This window comes from Ornithorhynchus anatinus, chromosome 19, assembly GCF_004115215.2.
Source record: "Ornithorhynchus anatinus isolate Pmale09 chromosome 19, mOrnAna1.pri.v4, whole genome shotgun sequence".
Lineage (NCBI taxonomy): Eukaryota > Metazoa > Chordata > Mammalia > Monotremata > Ornithorhynchidae > Ornithorhynchus > Ornithorhynchus anatinus.
Window position 1 is genome coordinate 22761568 of NC_041746.1, and position 7570 is coordinate 22769137.

Sequence of the window (7570 nt, forward strand, 5' to 3'; positions counted from 1 at the left end):
GCTCAGAGAAGAGAAGTGACTCGTCCAAGGTCCCGCAGCGGACGACCGGCGGAGCCCGGATTAGAACCCGGATCCTTCTGACTCCCAGGCCCGTGTTCTATCCACCAGGCCTTGCTACCTCTGCCCACGGCGCTTCTTACTGTGCTCTCCCGAGTGCTTAGCACAGCGCTCTGCACCCCGTAAGGGCTCTCAATAAATACTGATCGATGGATTCTGCTGGTGACGGACCTAACTAGACAGGGATCTGAACGGAGAGGCAGCGATCAAGGGGGCGTCACTCTATCCCCGAAATCCTTACTTCCCACTCCCATAGTTTGAAGTTTTCAAACAAAACTACTGGGACACCGGAGAAAAGATTACACCGTGAGGCCGCCTTAATCAAAAAATACAAAAAAAGCAGCTGCTCCGAGGCCGGACATCAAGTTTTATCCTTCCGTAGATTCCCTAGGTGTGCGATCCATGAAGGCCCCCTGCCACCTGTCTGCTGGGTGACCTTGGGCAAGTCACTTAACTTCTCTGGGCCTCATTTACTCCAGCTGTCAAATGGGGACTAAGTCTGTGAGCCCCACATGAGACCCGGACTTTATCCGCCCTGCTTAATTTCTAATCTACCCCAGCACTTAGTTCAGCGCGTGGCACGAAGTAAGCGCTTTACAAGCGCCATAAAAGAAAATACTGATGATGACTTCAAAAATCTTCCCGCCTGGTAAATTTTCCGAAATTCCTCTATCTGTTTCTCAAGAGTGGGTAATTTTGCTCTCCTCCGAGTTCACAAGAAATAGTTTACGATCCACAGAAAGTTTTCTTAATTTCAGGCTGGTGTTTCTGAGGGAAAAAACAGCTCGCTCCACAAAACGGCCCTAACGCGGGGGACGTCTTTCCCCTCTAGACCGTGAGCTCGCGGTGGGCAGGGAACGTGCCTACCAACTCTGACGCCGCGTACGCTCCCAAACGCTTAGTACGGCGCTCCGCACACTGTAAGCGCTCACTGAAAACCATCCATGACTATCTTTTTAATTATTTTGCGTGAATAAAAGCTGGCTGAAGAGATGGGACTACAGGACCATCTGAAAAAACCCGCCTGTACCCCCATTTCTTTCCATTTATTCCAAAACCTGCTTCAATCTTCGCCCCGTAATGGGTACGGGTTGGAGTCTTCAGTCGATCGACCGTATTTATCGAGCGCTAACTGCGTGCGGGACGCCGGGGAAGAGCGCGATCCAACGATCTAACAGATGCGTTCCCTTTCTCTATAGCGAACGGCAGAGAGATGCAAGGCCGTGGCCCAGTATTAGATAATCCCGCTTCGACAAGGGCCTAGAACGACTCCCCTGAAGGGCAGAAAGAAAACCCCCTTTCATTGAAGAAACTGAATTTGAGATTTCCCGGGATCCTCCGCCGACACCCATCCGAGGAGCGCAGAAGGGAGAGCAGCGGGGGCCGATTCTTCAGAAAACGTTCATCGAACGTCGTAATTATTCCTAGAAAGGTTTCGTTCTGTTGCTCGGGGCCCTCTAGAGCTTATCCATCCAGAAAAAACCCCAAAAATCTTACCGCAAAGAAACGGCCAATTTCTTAAAAACAGAAATAAGAAGAAATGCAGTAAGGAGAGAAAGAAAAGTACCGCGCCTGGCACACGGGAAGCGCCTGACGAATACCAAGAAAGACCCCAAACCCACCATCTCGTTATCGTTTCCGTGGAAAACCGCAAGATGTTGGAGGTTTATCCTTGGACTTCCTTGTGTGTGAAAGATATTTCACTCCCGATCGCCCCCGGTAAGGATCTCAATCAGCCTAGAACAGCCGGGATAGGAAAACGAGTCCTAATGCCGATCCGGAGCTCAAGAAAGCAAGCTTTAATTCTCCAATCTGATGAGAAGCGGCTTGGCCTAGTGGACGGAGCACGGGAGTCAGAACGACTTGGGTTCTAATCCCGACGCTGCCGTGTGACCTGGGGCAAGTCACTTCACCTCTCTGTGCCTCAGTTTCCTCATCTACAGGGATAAAGACCGTGAGCCCCCCGGGGGACAGGGACCGCGTCCCGCCCGACTAACAAGAATCCACCCCGGGGCCGAGAACAGTACTAGGCACCTAGAGAGCCCTTGACCATAAAACCGTAAAACCCAAACAAAACCAGCTTCCTTTCTCTGTGCCTCAATGCCCTCATCTGTACAATGGGGATGAAGACCGTGAGTCCCCTCTGGGACATGGGCTCTGTCCAACCCGACTGGCTTGAACCTACCCCGGGGTTTAAGTACAGGGCCTGGCGCCTAGTAAACACTTAACAGAGAAAGGAAAGGGAAGGGGAAGAGGAAGGGAAAAGGAAGGGGGAAGGGAAGGGAAGGGGAAGGAGAAATGGAAGGGAAAAGGGAAGGGAAAGAAAGGGGAAGGAGAGGGAAGGGGAAGGAGAAAGGAAAGGGGAAGGAGAAAGGGAAGGGGAAGGAGAAAGGAAAGGGGAAGGGAGAAGGGGAGGGGAAGGGAGAAGGGAAGGAAAAGGAGGGAAAGGGAGAAGGGAAGGGAAAAGGGAAGGGAAGGAAAGAGGAAGGGGAAGGAGAAAGGGAAGGAGAGGGAAGGGGAAGGACAAAGGGAAGGGGATGGGAAGGAAAAGGAAGGGAAGGAAAGGGGAAGGGAGAAGGGAAGGGAAAGGAAGGGAAGGAAAAGGAAGGGGAAGGGGAAGGGGAGGGGAAGGGGAAGAGGAAGGGAAGGGGAAGGGAGAAGGGAAGGGGAAGGGAGAAGGGAAGGGGAAGGGAGAAGGGAAAGGAAGGAAAAGGAAGGGAAGGGGAAGGGAGAAGGGAAGGAAAAGGAGGGGAAGGGAAAGGGAAGGGAAAGGGATGGGCAAGGGAAGGGTAAGGGGGAAGGGAAGGGAAGGAAAAGGAAGGGAAGGGGAAGAGGGAAGGGAAGGGAAGGGAAAGGGAAGGAAAAGGGATGGGGAAGGGAAGGGGAAGAGGGAAGGGAAGGGAAGGGAAGGGAAAGGAAGGGAAGGGAAGGGGAAGGAAGAAGGGAAGGAAAAGGAAGGGAAAGGGAAGGGAAAGGGATGGGTAAGGGAAGGAAAAGGAAGGGAAGGGAAGGGGAAGGAAGAAGGGAAGGAAAAGGAAGGGAAAGGGAAGGGAAAGGGATGGGTAAGGGAAGGAAAAGGAAGGGAAGGGAAGGGAAGGGGAAGGAAGAAGGGAAGGAAAAGGAAGGGAAAGGGAAGGGAAAGGGATGGGTAAGGGAAGGGGAAGGGAAGGGGAAGGGAGAAGGGAAGGAAAAGGAAGGGAAGGGAAGGGAGAAGGGAAGGGAAGGAAAAGGAAAGGAAGGGAATGGAAGAGAAAGGAAGGGAAGGGACTTCACTCCTCCGTGCCTCAATCTCCTCATCCGTCCAATGGGGCCGAAGCCTCCGGGCCCCGTGTGGGACGGGGGGCCCTGGGTCCCTGGATCCGGAATCTCCCCCAGTGCCGAACCCGGGGGGCCGGCACCCAGTCGGCGCTTAACGGACGCCGGGGGGAAAAAAAAAAAAAAATCAAAAGAAAATAAAACGGAGGTTCTGTCCGGTTGCCCTAAGTTGAGCATTTTGGAGAAAAAGATCGCCGGGAGGAAAAGCTCCCCAGGGCCCGGGGAAGGTAACGGGAGGACTTCGGCCGTCGACCAACACACGTACGGGGAGACACACACACCACGCACAGGGACACGCACCGCTCAGGGACATACGCACACATAGGGATAATGGTATTTGTATTTGTTAAGCGCTTACTATGTGCCGAGCACCGTTCTAAGCGCTGGGGTAGACACAGGGGCATCAGGATGTCCCACGCGGGGCTCCCAATCTTCATCCCCATTTTACAGAGGAGGGAACCGAGGCCCAGAGAAGTGAAGTGACTTGCCCACGGTCCCACAGCCGGCAAGTGGCAGAGCTGGGATTCGAACTCAGGAGCCCTGACTCCAAAGCCCGGGCTCTTTCCACTGAGCCACGGATACGCACAGCGACACACACACACACACACACGGTGACATACACGCACACCGGACATACACACACAAGGAGACACACACGGGGACATAGACACGTACGGGGACCCAGGCCCACCCCGCAAACACACAAAGACACACAGAGGGACAGGGCCCCGCCACGCAAAGACCCACAAACGCAGGCACGGGGAGAGAGGCCCACCCCGCCAACACACGGCGACACACAAACACGCACGGGGACCCAGACCCACCCCGCAAACACACGGGGACACACGAACGCACAAAGACACACGGGCACACGGAGGGATCCAGACCCACCACCCAAAGACACAGAGTCACACACACACACACACACACCCGGGGACGCAGGCCCATCGCTCAAAGACACAGAGACACACAAACACACCCGGGGACGCAGGCCCATCGCTCAAAGACACCGAGACACACCAACACACACACACACACACACACACAGGGATACAGGCCCACCACCCAACGACCCAGAGAGCCACACAAACACACACACCCCCCCAGCCCCCAAAGACACACAGAGTCACCCAAACACCCTCCCCCTTCCCCCCCCCAGGGACCCAGACTCAGCCCCCAAAGCCACACAAAGCCACACAACCCCTCCCCCCCGCCCCCCCGGGCCAGAGTCCCTCCAACACACCAACGCACCCAGACCCACAAAGCCACACAAAGAGGCAGCCGGGGGATGGAGCCCCCCCCCCCCGCCCCCCCGCCGCCAAGACACACAAAGACACACCGGGGGACGGAGACCCCCCCCCCCCCCTTCCCCCCCAAAGGATACACAGACACACAAACGCACACGGGCCCACCGCGACAACACGCGCACACACAGACCCACACCCAGACACACACACACACACACACGGAGACGCACACAGAGTGTCCCCTCCCCCTCCCCGGACGGAGGGCGGGCAATGACTGCCCCAAGGTGACCCGGCCCCCGGGCGTGGGGATTAGAACCCAGGCCCCTTAGCGTTACCTGGCCGCGGAGGCTGGGGGAGACGCCTCTGCCTCCTCCTCCTCCTCCTCCTCCGCTCCGCTCAGCCTCGACCGCCCGGGCCTGCGCGCTCCCGCCGGAGCCGCTCCATCGCCCCGCGCCGCGCCGCGCCCGCCTCCCCAACGCGGGACACGCCCCCCGCCGCCTCCGCCAATGGGGACGCCCCCTCCGACGCCGGACACGCCCACACCCCGTAGGCCACGCCCCTCGGCCGCCTCCGCCGATGGCGACGCCCCCTCCGACGCCGGACACGCCCACACCCCGTAGGCCACGCCCCTCGGCCGCCTCCGCCAATGGGGACGCCCCCTCCGACGCCGGACACGCCCACACCCCGTAGGCCACGCCCCCCGCCTGCCTCCGCCAATCGGGACGCCCCCTCCGACGCCGGACACGCCCACACCCCGTAGGCCACGCCCCTCGGCCGCCTCCGCCGATGCCCCCTCCGACGCCGGACACGCCCACACCCCGTAGGCCACGCCCCTCGGCCGCCTCCGCCAATGGGGACGCCCCCTCCGACGCCGGACACGCCCACACCCCGTAGGCCACGCCCCCCACCGCCTCCGCCAATGGGGACGCCCCCTCCGACGCCGGACACGCCCACACCCCGTAGGCCACGCCCCTCGGCTGCCTCCGCCAATCGGGACGCCCCCTCCGACGCCGGACACGCCCACACCCCGTAGGCCACGCCCCTCGGCCGCCTCCGCCGATGTCCCCTCCGACGTCGGACACGCCCACACCCCGTAGGCCACGCCCCTCGGCCGCCTCCGCCAATCGGGACGCCCCCTCCGACGCCGGACACGCCCACACCCCGTAGGCCACGCCCCTCCTCTGCCGCTGGCTACGGACACGCCCCCAACCCCCTGACCACGCCCCCTCCCCCGGCTCCGCCAATGGGCACGTCCCCCCGCCCCGGACACGCCCACAACCCAGTGACCACGCCCCCTCCTCGGGCTCGGCCAATGGGCACGCCCCCGCCCACATGACCACGCCCCCTCCGCGGGCTCCGCCAACGGGCGCGCCCCTCCGCCGCGGGCCCCGCCCCCTTCCCCTCCTCTGGCCCCGCCCCCGTGGCCCCGGGCCCGCCTCTGGCCTCGCCCCTTCTCTCCCCCGCCTCCTCCGAAGGTCATCATCGTCATCATCATCATCCTAATAATAACAATAATAATAATGATAATAACCAATAATAATGACAGTATTTGTTAAGCGCTTACTATGTGGTCCTTCCGTTCGCTGCGGTGGGTGGGCAACCCCTGGAAGGCGTCGAGGAGCGGGGGAACGTGGCCTCGACGCTTCGGTTGAAGATCGATCCGGGCTGGAGCCGCTCTCTGCCGCGGCCTGTGCCACCCACGTCGGCCAGCTGTTATTTCAGGATCGCATAATAATAATAATAATAATAATAATAGTAAACAAAAATAAAATGAATGCTGGTATTTAAGCGCTTACTGGGTGCCGAGCGCTGTTCTGAGCGCTGGGGGAGATCCGGGGTCATCGGGTCGCCCCACGGGAGGCTCCCAGGCTTCAGCCCCATTTTCCAGATCAGCTGACTGAGGCCCAGAGAAGTGAAGGGACTGGCCCACGGTCGCCCAGCTGTCGAGGAGCGGGATTCGAACCCATGACCTCCGACTCCCCAACCCGGGCTCTTTCCACTGAGCCACGATAACTGCGGTATCCGGGAAGCGCTTACTATGTGCCCAGCACCGTCCTCAGCGCCGGGGGGGGATACGGGGTCATCGGGTTGCCCCCCGTGGGGCTCACGGTCTCCATCCCCATTTCGCAGAGGAGGTCACTGAGGCGCGGGGCATAAGAATCATAATACTGATGGCATCTGTTAAGCGCTTACTATGTGCCAGGCACTGTTCTAAGCGCTGGGGGAGATACAAGGTGATCCGGTTGTCCCCCGTGGGGCTCACGGTCTTCAGCCCCATTTTACAGAGGAGGCCACTGAGGCCGGGAGAATGATAGTGATAACAGTGGCATTTGTTAAGCGCTTACTGTGGGCAAAGCACTGTTCTAAGCGCTGGGAGGACACCGGGTGATCGGGTTGGTCCACGTGGGGCTCACGGTCTCAATTCCCGTTTGACAGATGAGGTCACTGAGGCCCAGAGAAGGGAAGCGACTTGCCCAAGGTCACACAAGCTGACAAGCGGCGGAGCTGGGATTAGAACTCATGACCTCTGGCTCCCGAGCCCGGGCTCTTTCCCCGAGCCACGCTGCTTCTCTATCTACCCCGGCACCTAGTACAGTGCCCGGCACACAGTGAGCGCTTAACAAATACCAAAAATATCAGGAAAAAACCATAATCATTATTCCCAACTACGTCGGGACCATCTACCCCAGCATTTAGTGCAGTGCCTGGCACATAGTAAGCGCTTAACAGATACCATAAAATCAAAAAAAAATACTTATCATAATGACGTCGGTATCTGTTAAGCCCTTACTACGCGCCGAGCACCGTTCTAAGCGCCGGGGGAGACACGGGGTCATCGGGTCGTCCCACGTGGGGGCCACAGTCTTCATCCCCATTTGACAGATGAGGGAACTGAGGCAAAGAGGAGCGAAGTGACGTGCCCAGGGTCACGCGGCTGACGGGCGGAGCCG